This window comes from Cucumis sativus, chromosome 6, assembly GCF_000004075.3.
Source record: "Cucumis sativus cultivar 9930 chromosome 6, Cucumber_9930_V3, whole genome shotgun sequence".
Taxonomy (NCBI): domain Eukaryota; kingdom Viridiplantae; phylum Streptophyta; class Magnoliopsida; order Cucurbitales; family Cucurbitaceae; genus Cucumis; species Cucumis sativus.
The window spans coordinates 16,265,105-16,275,647 of record NC_026660.2 but is presented as its reverse complement, the minus strand read 5'-3'; the positions used below and the strand labels follow the sequence as shown (position 1 = coordinate 16,275,647).

Genomic DNA, 10,543 nt, shown 5'->3' with positions numbered 1-10,543 from the left:
TTTGTGAGTGTGCTGGAAATATTCTGTGTATTTGTGTGGGTGTGGGTGTGGGTTGAATCTTTTGCAGGTGAAACAAGAACCTACCAGGGGGGACCACTTTGGTAGGGCCGGGAGTTAGAGGAAAGAGATAAAAGAAAGGAAGCTACAGAGGGAAGGGGTATGGAACTTTGAGGAAGGAAATCTGCATTACTCCTTGAGAGAGGGAAAGCAGAGGGTCCAAGTTCATCTTTGAATTGTTCTTGAGTCTTTTATTTGGTTGCTATTAGTTTGAGTAATTTTTGCTTTGAATCTGTAATCGCGATCAATACTCTATTGATCCACGAAGAGTCTCAATAATTTGTGTAAGTTTTCATATTATATCAACATATACGAACACTGCTGTGGTGTTCTATCATAATTATGAGATACTGAGCTTCGTTTAAGATCCTTCACTGTGGCCAAACCGAGTTTGTGAGTTGAACCTTTCATGTATTTATGAGAAATGTTTCTCTATCTATTTGAAGTCTGTTTGATGGAGCATTTGGTTGGGAAGAGATGACTAACTTTTAGTGGAAAGGCGAAGGACTGGTGAAGCCCTGAAGGGGTGTTGAAGTTGGCTGAAGTTTATGTGTTGAATTGAATTTCTTTAAGAGAGTGGGTTTTTTTTTTTTTTTTGTAGCTTGATTTTTAAATTTGAATTATGTTTATTATACTATAATTATTTATAAACCCTAAACCCTAATAGCATTTTAGTATCACGAAGTTGGATTATTTTGTTGCAGATGGAATTTGTGTCTAGAGCATTGAGCATCCTGGTTGCGTTTGGGATGCCAAGTTTTTGGAAAATGGAGATATTGTCACAGCTTGTTTAGATGGAGTAGTACGTGTCTGGACGGCAGAACAGGAAAGAATTGTTGATCCCCAAGAATTGGAGTTATTTGCTTCAAGACTGTCTCAGTATAAGTTGAATAGGTGCCCCACAACAGCTGCCACACACACACTCACACACTCACAAAGAGGAAGTTCCAAAATCCTTTTGTTTTCATCTCTCTTTCTCTCTCTCTCTCTCTAGCTTATTTGGACTTCTTGAGGCAGAAGCATGATTCTGAGCATATCTAAAATAATGTCCGTATAGAATATATTCTGCTTTGAGTATGATGTTAGCGACTTATGTACATCTTTAATTTATTTGTTCATACCTCATGATAATGTGCACTTTTATTCCTATGTTGGCTGTTGGTCTTCTATTTGATAAGTTGTCTCTAATTTAATTGTGTTAGGAAGAGGGTTGGAGGATTGAAATTGGAAGAATTATCTGGGATGGATGCTTTACAAATTCCAGGTCTGGTTACACTATTCCATTTTAATAAGAAGCCAAGATGCTATCCGCTTCTATACCTTTTTCTTTTACCCCTTAATTTCATGAATCTTTGTTCCAAATTGGATGGGTGGCAAGTTTTTCTTTTTCTTGATATTTGTGAGTGTCTAGGCAAGCTCACACACCCTCGACTAATCTCACGGTATAATCCGCTTGACCCTACAACATTTGGGTGTTAAGGAAACTCATAGGAAATTAATTTACAGCTGCCACACACACACACACTCACAAAGAGGAAGTTCCAAAATCCTTTGGTACATCTCTCTTTCTCTCTCTCTCTCTCTCTCTAACTTATTTTGACTTTTTGAGGCAAAAGCATGATTTTGAGCATATCTAAAATAATGTCAGTATAGAATATATTCTGTTCTGAGTATGATTTTAGCGACTTATGTACATCTTTAATTTATTTGTTCATACCTCATGATAATGTGCACTTTTATTCCTATGTTGACTGTTGGTCTTCTATTTGATAAGTTGTCTCTAATTTACTTGTGTTAGGAAGAGGGTTGGAGGATTGAAATTGGAAGAATTACCTGGGATGGATGCTTTACAAATTCCAGGTCTGGTTACACTATTCCATTTTAATAAGAAGCCAAGATGCTATCCGCTTCTATACCTTTTTCCTTTTACCCCTTAATTTCATGAATCTTTGTTGCAAAGTGGATGGGTGGCAAGGTTTTCTTTTTCTTGATATTTGTGAGTGTCTAGGCCAGCTCACACACCCTCGACTAATCTCACGGGATAATCCGCTTGACCCTACAACATTTGGGTGTTAAGGAAACTCATAGGAAATTAATTTACAGCTGCCACACACACACACTCACAAAGAGGAAGTTCCAAAATCCTTTTGTTCATCTCTCTTTTTCTTTCTCTCTCTCTCTAGCTTATTTTGACTTTTTGAGGCAGAAGCATGATTCTGAGCATATCTAAAATAATGTCAGTATAGAATATATTCTGTTCTGAGTATGATTTTGCCGGCCTGTGTTATGTTTAACGCCTTTCTTTTTGCTTCTAGGCTGTACTGGAGCTTGTCATAATCTTCCCACGTTGCCTCATGAGGAGGGAGACCTTGCCATTTAATCAAAACCTCACAGCTTCCTCTTTTATTCTTCGAGTACCCAGATATTTCCTCCGGTATAGATTTCCACTCATGAGTTTCAGTAACGTAAGGCAGCATGTCTGTCTGTACAAGTTGATGATCACCAACCATTTTTTTGAGTTGGGACACATGAAACACTGGATGGATGGAAGCGGATGCTGGCAACTCTAGCTTATACGCAACCAGTATGATGCGTTCCACAATCGTATAAGGCCCAAAGAACTTGGGGATAGTTTCTCATTTTTCTTTTGTCGTAATGAGATCTGTCTATAGGGCCTAATCTTCAGGAAGACCATATCGCCAACTGCATACTCCACATCATGACGCTTCAAGTCTACGTTATTTTTCATCTTGTCCTGTGCGACGAATTAGTGTTCTTTTAGGACTCCCAGAATTTCAACTCATGCCTTGAGCTATTCGTTTAAGGTAGTGTTTGGAGTGTCCCGGTCACCATAAAACATCAATGGTGGTGGCATACGTCCATAGATAGCCTGAAATGGAGTGACCCCTACGGATCTCTAAAAAGTAGTGTTGTACCAATATTCAGCCCAATGTATCCATTTTGACCATTCCTTAGGCCGTTCTCCACAAAAACATCGCAGATACGTCTCCACTCCCCTATTAACCACCTCAGTTTTCCCATCCGACTGAGGGTGATAAGCGGTGCTTCGATTTAATCGGGTGCCTGCCATTTTGAACATTTCTTGCCAAAAGTTGCTCAAGAATACCTTATCTCGGTCGGACACTATCGATTTGGGAAAGCCATGAAGTCGGACAATCTCCTTAACAAATATATTTGCTGAATCTGTCCACCACTACAAAGATGACTTCGAAACCATTCGATCTTGGTAAGCCCTCGATAAAGTCCATAGATATATCGCTCCAAATATTGTTTGGACTGTCCAGGGACAGCAGCAGTCCGGTGGGGGATAGTGCTAGGGAGTTGTTCTTCTGACATATTACACATTCCTCACAATACTTCTCAACATCCGCCTTCATTCCTTCCCAATATAGCTCACCAGTTTGTCGTTTGTATGTGCGTAAAAATCCAGAATGGTCTCCAAGTACCGAATCATGGTAAGTATGTAGGATTGTGGGTATCAATGTAGATGTTTTGGACAGCACAAACTTATCCTTATATCTTAACATACCTTTTCGGATGGAGAATTTACCCTCTGTTCCTTCTTCCATTGCTTGTAGCTCTTCCATTATTTTGCTCAACTTTTCATCCGCTTCGACTTCCTTTTTAATCACCAGAATGTCAACCAATGTAGGAGCTGTTATGCTACCGAGGTTAACTGTAGGAGGCATCCAAGACAAGGCGTCTGCTGCTTTATTCTCCAAGCCGGGTTTGTAGACCACCTCAAATGAGTATCCCGTTAGCTTCGCTACCCATTTCTGATACTGAAGCTGTATCACTCTTTGTTGTAATAAGAACTTCAAGGATTTCTGATCGGTCTTCACAATAAATTTTCTTTGATATGGTCGCCATCGTTGCACAAGATTACTGCCATTAATTCCCTTTCATATACAGGCTTGGCCCTATCTCTTAAGGCTAACGTATGGCTAAAGTATGCTATGGGGCGCTTGGCTTGGACGAGTACGACTCCTACCCTATATCTCGATGCATCTGTTTCCATTTCAAAGGTGGCATTGAAATCAGGCAACACCAAAACGGGCAGGGTCATCATGGCATTCTGTAGTTGTTGGAATGCCTCCTTAGACTCCTCAGTCCACTGGAGTCCCCCTTTCCCAAGTAGTTGAGTCAATGGTGCGACAATGAAGCCATAGTGCTGAACGAACTTTCTTTAGTAACAGGTGAGGCCTAGTAATCCTCGTACCTCTCTTATATTACTGGGTATAGGCCATTCCCTGATTGCTCTGATTTTCTCGGGGTTCACTTCAACTTCTTGTCCTGAAATGATATGACCCAAATAATCAATACGTTCTTGCGCGAAGCTGCACTTCTTCTGGTTTGCATATAACTCATTCTTTCTCAGGATTTCCAATGCTAACCCAATGTGCTTCAGATGATTTTCCAAGTTCTCACTGTAGATTAGTATGTCGTCGAAAAATACTAATATGAACTTCTGCAAAAATGGTTTAAATATTGAGTTCATTAGAGCTTGGAAAGTGGATGTGGCATTAGTTAAGCCGAATGCCATAACCATAAATTCATAGTGTCCATCATGTGTTCGAAATGCTGTTTTTTCGATGTCTTCTCCACACATTTTGATCTGATGGAACCCCGCCTTTAAATCAATCTTTGAAAACCAGTTTGCTCCATTTAATTCATCGAAAAGCTCCTCAACCACCAGAATAGGGAATTTTTATCTTCAAAAAGTTCACCCAAATCAATTAATGAATAACCATGTTAATTGACGGGTTCTTTTTTTTATTTTATTTTGACATAATTACAACTAAGATGCACTTTTTTATTGAAAAGATACAAGTAAGAGGGTAAATTTTGAATTTTCTCACTATATATGTTGCCAAAAAACCTGGTGTGAAGTGTAAGTATTTTCTTAATAATTTCATTTAAACCATGCTCAATTCTACGCAATATGAGTTTTGGTCCTTTATTATGAAAGTGCATATTTAGATTTGGTTACAAATGTTTTGTTTTATGAAAAAATCATTTGTGACTATTGTTTCAATCTTTTCAATTGAAACACGTGCACATATTCACGTGAAATATCTTAATTCTATTTAATTTTTAAATATGCTTTAGCATATAATAAACAAATATTATACAATATTAATGGTAAAATTATTATTTAAAAAAGAAAAAGAAATTCATTGTTGTAGTAATTAAATAATTGAATTAATGTATTAATATTTGATCCAATATTGTAATATATAGAATACGATAATTTTTTATTCTAATATGTCAATGTGAAATCACAAGAAATGATGCAATTTTTCACCATTAATTCGTTACTACTTTGAATCAATTAAATCCCCTTTTGTGTGTGTTTGTTTTCTTTTGAACTTTGGGATTTCGTGACGTTTTTTTTTTCTAATGTGTAACTGCAAGAGTTTATTTTGTTTTTCTTTTACACGTACATTTTACATGTAAGTTTGGAGGAATCAATGCACCAATTTGATGTGTGTGCAACCATCTCCACTCTAAACAGAATGCATCGTATCTCGAAGATCAACTAGTCACATCCTATCAATATTAGTTACACATATTCGACATAAGGTTTTATTTTTTAAAATATAGAACTTTATTTTGTAAACTAAAAAATTGGAAAAATCTTCTTTCCAAACATTAAAATGGACACTTACAATAGAAAAGTCACAACTACGTTAGATCACAAAAAGTAATATAAATTTTTTTCGACAATTTAAGAATAAAATAGATGTATATAATTTTTTTCTCCACGAGCGCATTTAATATAGTAGAGATTTCAACGCTGAAAATTTAGTTTACATCATGTCAAGGTAATATTACTCTGTATTTTTTCCCCTAAAAGAAGGTGTCCATAAATTTGTAACTTTTTGCTACTAAACCCAACTTTAATTAGTGTTTATGTAATGTTTTAAAATATTTATAAAATATAGTACAACTTTAGTAATTTTTCATCGGCAGGAAATTATCTATTAATATAAGTCTATTAGTGTCTATTAGGATATTATATTTTCAAATCTCGTCTTTTATTTAGTTATTTTGATTAGTTGGAATTATCTATTAATTGATTTTTTTTATCTAATTTTAAATTTTAACCAAAGTAATCAATTCCGATCACCATCCCACTGTAATGTTATTATTTTAAAAATTAAACTTCATTTTATTTATTGATTAAAATCTTCAAGTACATAGCCTTCAAAGAAGATTGGATATAACCAAAATAATGCTGCATATATCATTTAGAGTCTTGCCATTCTTCAAAAGCAACGATGTATCCTTAGGCGGCTGTGCGAACTTATCCTGACAGTCACCAATATTAGTCATGGCACCAGAAGTTACAATATTGACACCAGTAAAGTCCCCAAGTGCCAAGTCCTTTTGGGCATTTTCTATGTCACCAATAGCTTCATCATAGCTCTCAGCACAAGACGAATATCGTTGCTTAAGTTGAGGATTGGTGGCGGTTTTTGCTAGTGAGTTGGCTAGAGTCAAAGATTTTTCAGCATTTGTACGAGCAAGGTTTAAGGTGTATACAGCCAAGCCTTTTAGATTTGTAGTGCCTGCAGATTTCAACACACTTGAACAAAATTGTGGATTTGAGGTTTTTGGACAGATGGTGGAAACGACGTCATTAGATGATGCCACATTTGAAATGATAGTGAACGAAAGAACTCCAACGAGAGAGATAATAATGAGACAAGAGTTATTGGCCATTTTAATTTTTCTTTGTTGTTTCCCGTCCTTATTGATATGATTCATTTGATAAGTACATATATATATAGATGAAATTTAGAGAAATTGTTTGTTTTTCTTATGGAGGAGAAATGGCAGTTATGATTACATAACTAAATAACCCATTCTAGTCTTTTGTTTGATACTTTTATCTTGAAATAGCCCACCCAAATCAATTCATGAATAATCACATTAATTGTCTTTTTTTTTTTTTTACATAATTACAACTAAGATGGGCTTTATTTTTATTTTTATTCAAAAGATACGACTAAGATGTTAAATTTTGAATTTTCTCATCAATCCATTAGAGGTGACCTATGCTCCAATCTTTTCTTACCAACAATTTAGGCCTTATAAGTGTATAGAAAATTGAACAGTGAATAGGATAGTTAGGCTTTGTAAAACTTAAAAGTTACATAGTCCAAACTCTGATGTCTCTTCCGTTCCTGTCCTGCTTTGATTTTACCCCATTCTTTTCTCAAATACATTTTTCTACATTGTCGTTTCTTCTTCTCTAACTCATTTTTTCCAATTATATAACATGTCCGTATGTACCAGAAATACAGTGAGCGGAATTCATGGAAGTTTTTCCCTGTTTCAAGTTCTAAGGTATGTGCCTCCAGACATCCCAGAAGTCAATATCCTAGTGCTTTCTGTATATATATTGAAGAATTTTCGTTGTTTACTTTTCTGGCTGAAAAGGGGGGACACGAAACTTATGTGACAGAAATCAAAGGATAACGTGTCTACAGTAAATCGAAATAAGAGTCTGGTTTTCATTGAGTTCAACGTGTTCCTCAAACAGAAACACAGGGCCGTATGCATACTTTCTACGACTACAATAGTCATCATGCTAGAGGTAAACTATTCCATAAGTTCACTATAAATTGTGAAATAAGAACTGTCTGATACTATATATTGTGGGAATTTTTGCAGACATTGATATGGGTGAAACAAAATAAAGTAACCGAACAAACTAATATTGGACAGTTGGAGTTCAGCCCTGCACGACCCTTTGACAAAGCCCTTCCCTCACTTCTAGCCACCATTGTCCATTGTTCACACCTAACACAACCTAGTGGTAGCATGTCACTTCCTCCTTGCCAGCCAGTTCACCCCAGCCTGTAGGTCAGTCAGCCTGTTATAAAAGAAAAAAGTCAATTTTTATGTTCTCCCCCAACCGACAGTGAGCTTCACGGTGACATCTATCCTAATCTACACTGACTTTCACCCTACTTCGACCACAACCAGACTTTCATAGTTAATAGGGTGGTAATTTTGCTGGTTTCGACATTATGTACATGCATGAGTTTAATCACCCCTCCCTCCTCTTTTCCTTTTCAGTTATGAGATTAAAGTGAGGGAATGACAAGAGAAGATCATGAACCAACGAAAATTACAGGTAATTATTGTTTTTCTTTTTTTCCTTAACTCTTTTTAGCCTTTGGAAATATTTAGCAAAGAACTCATGTATGATCTGCATTGAGACTGTTCTTGAGTTGCTTTCATCAGACAAGTTTATGAAGTTCTTGTTGTTGGTTTGTCATGATTTTGTTTCAATTTTTCTGGGAAACTAAGAGTTGTTACTCTTGATTTTTTTCGAGTATTTCTCAGTCTAAGAGTAATTTATCACTAAGCACATGATTTTGTTGGTAACATGCAAGATACAACCTGAATGGAATATCAAATACCATAATGTATTTGTCAGATCATGCAAGACAATTACCATAATGTATTTGTCAGATCATGCAAGACAATTATACAAGCAGATAATTATGCTTATAGTAGCAATCGGCACTAAAATTATTTTTAAAATTTATTTCAGTGTTCTAATTACCTTGTTATCCTAATTCCTATCTTCTTTCGCCTTGCAGATGTGTTGAAATTTGTTGTCAGAATCTGTTTGAATGATGAACTTCATGCATACAATTGTTGTGGTTGTCACAACTGGAATCTATTAAACAAAATCAAATACTTGATAATAACTACCTCTCCACACTGTTATGTTTCTTGTTTTTTCGTTTTCAATAATTTGATCGGTTTTAGACTTTTGGTTTATTTTCAATTAGAAGTAAATGAATGAAGGAAAAAGATAACAGAAAAAGTTGATTTTACTTTTACTATCATTTTCCTATGCTTTTTAGTTTATGGGGATAGATATTTGTTGGTGTTCCTTTTCTTAAGTTAGAAGAAAAAAAGTTGGGGCATAACTTTACATGGACAATCAAGTCATTTTTTTTTCTTAATTTGTGTCTTTTATAGCTAAAAGAAGAAAACTTAAGAATTACATATAAGTAGTATAAAGTCCTAATATAAGCTTGATAAAAAAATTTCCTTTAATTTTGACTCTGTTTATAAACTTATGAGGTTACAAATTGCAATATATTTTCTAATACCATATTATGAATAATTTGGATAGCTGGTTGTGTTTGAAAACTGTATCTTCTTCCATCGTCATTGGTTTATCGTTGCTTTCTTTTCATTTTTGTTAAATTTCAACAAATATCAAGTTGATGTGACTTTTATTGTAGGATATGGGTAATGTTTACAATTTCAAGGATTAGAACTTTTCGTTTATGTTGTTTATCAGACCTTCTATACATCTCTACAATTATATGATCTTTATGGTGAATACATTGTGCAAGGCCGTATATTATAAGATCAATACTGTTTTTTAAAGGAAAGAAAAATATATAATGTGCTACACACCAAATTTTCTTCAAAGAAAAAAAAAACAAATTAAATATATTCCATACTTTCTTTTTGTAGTTTGTGATCCTAGCTAAACTCAGGTTAAAGAGTTCTGTTTATATTTGTATATTTTAATGGAGTTAATTGCAAATACAACGATTAGATACAAAATATTTGCATATGTAACACATATTGTATTGCTAATATAAATATATCACTCATAGAATTTGCTATAATTATACTTGTTTAAACATACTAATACACACTTAATCTTCTTAGTTCAATAATGGTATGGAGTGGAACAAACTTCCTACATTAGGATAAAAGGGTCACACAAATTACCTTCGTAGTAAACTTACTTTTGACATTATTCATTTAACTTAGGGTAAGTATAATGGATTAGCAGTTTTATAAATAATAATTAAGTATATAACAATATCTTTTAAAAATTGTAAATGTAGCAAAATATATTTGTGATAGATTTATATCGTTAATAGACTCTTATGCTTTATAAGCGAATGACATATGTGATTTAAAATAACTGCAGCAATTAGTTTAAAATGTTGTTATATATCTACGAATTTCTTAATTGTTATATTCATTTGTCATTAGTTGTATTTAAAAGGGATGACCAGAAAAACATTAAAACAAGAGGTTTACTTTTGATAAAAGAAAAATTTAAATTTAAATTGCTAAAATAGCAAAATGTCCATGTCTAAGTGAAAAACTTGCATCCCAAATAAAATTATTCAACAATAATCACGGTCGAACTCAAACTCCCAAAAACAATGATTACATTTATTCCCTAATTTGCTAATTCATTTTGGATTAGGTTTATTTTTGACAACAATAAAAAAATTGAGGTGCGGAACAATGATATTATAAATGCCAAAGAGTAGTTAAGATGCAAAATATAAATTTATATTTGCAATATTAGGTCAAAATGAATGATAATTTAGTTAGATTTTTGTCAAATAAATAAAAATGTGAACCATACTAAAAGCAAATATAGATGCTTTTTTATTATTGA

General features: G+C 34.2%; 2 long non-coding RNA genes across 2 annotated transcripts; both read left to right on the top strand.

Moving 5' to 3' along the window:
- The first annotated feature begins 7 nt into the window (after positions 1-7).
- LOC116404572 lies at positions 8-2,679 on the top strand. The gene is made up of 4 exons (XR_004217479.1): positions 8-951; positions 1,260-1,321; positions 1,856-1,917; positions 2,373-2,679. It is a non-coding gene; the product is annotated as an uncharacterized LOC116404572 (long non-coding RNA).
- A 2,608-nt stretch (positions 2,680-5,287) lies between these two features.
- Positions 5,288-9,068, top strand: LOC116404575. Its single transcript, XR_004217482.1, has 4 exons — positions 5,288-7,431; positions 7,525-7,681; positions 8,167-8,224; positions 8,697-9,068. It is a non-coding gene; the product is annotated as an uncharacterized LOC116404575 (long non-coding RNA).
- The last annotated feature ends 1,475 nt before the right edge of the window (positions 9,069-10,543 follow it).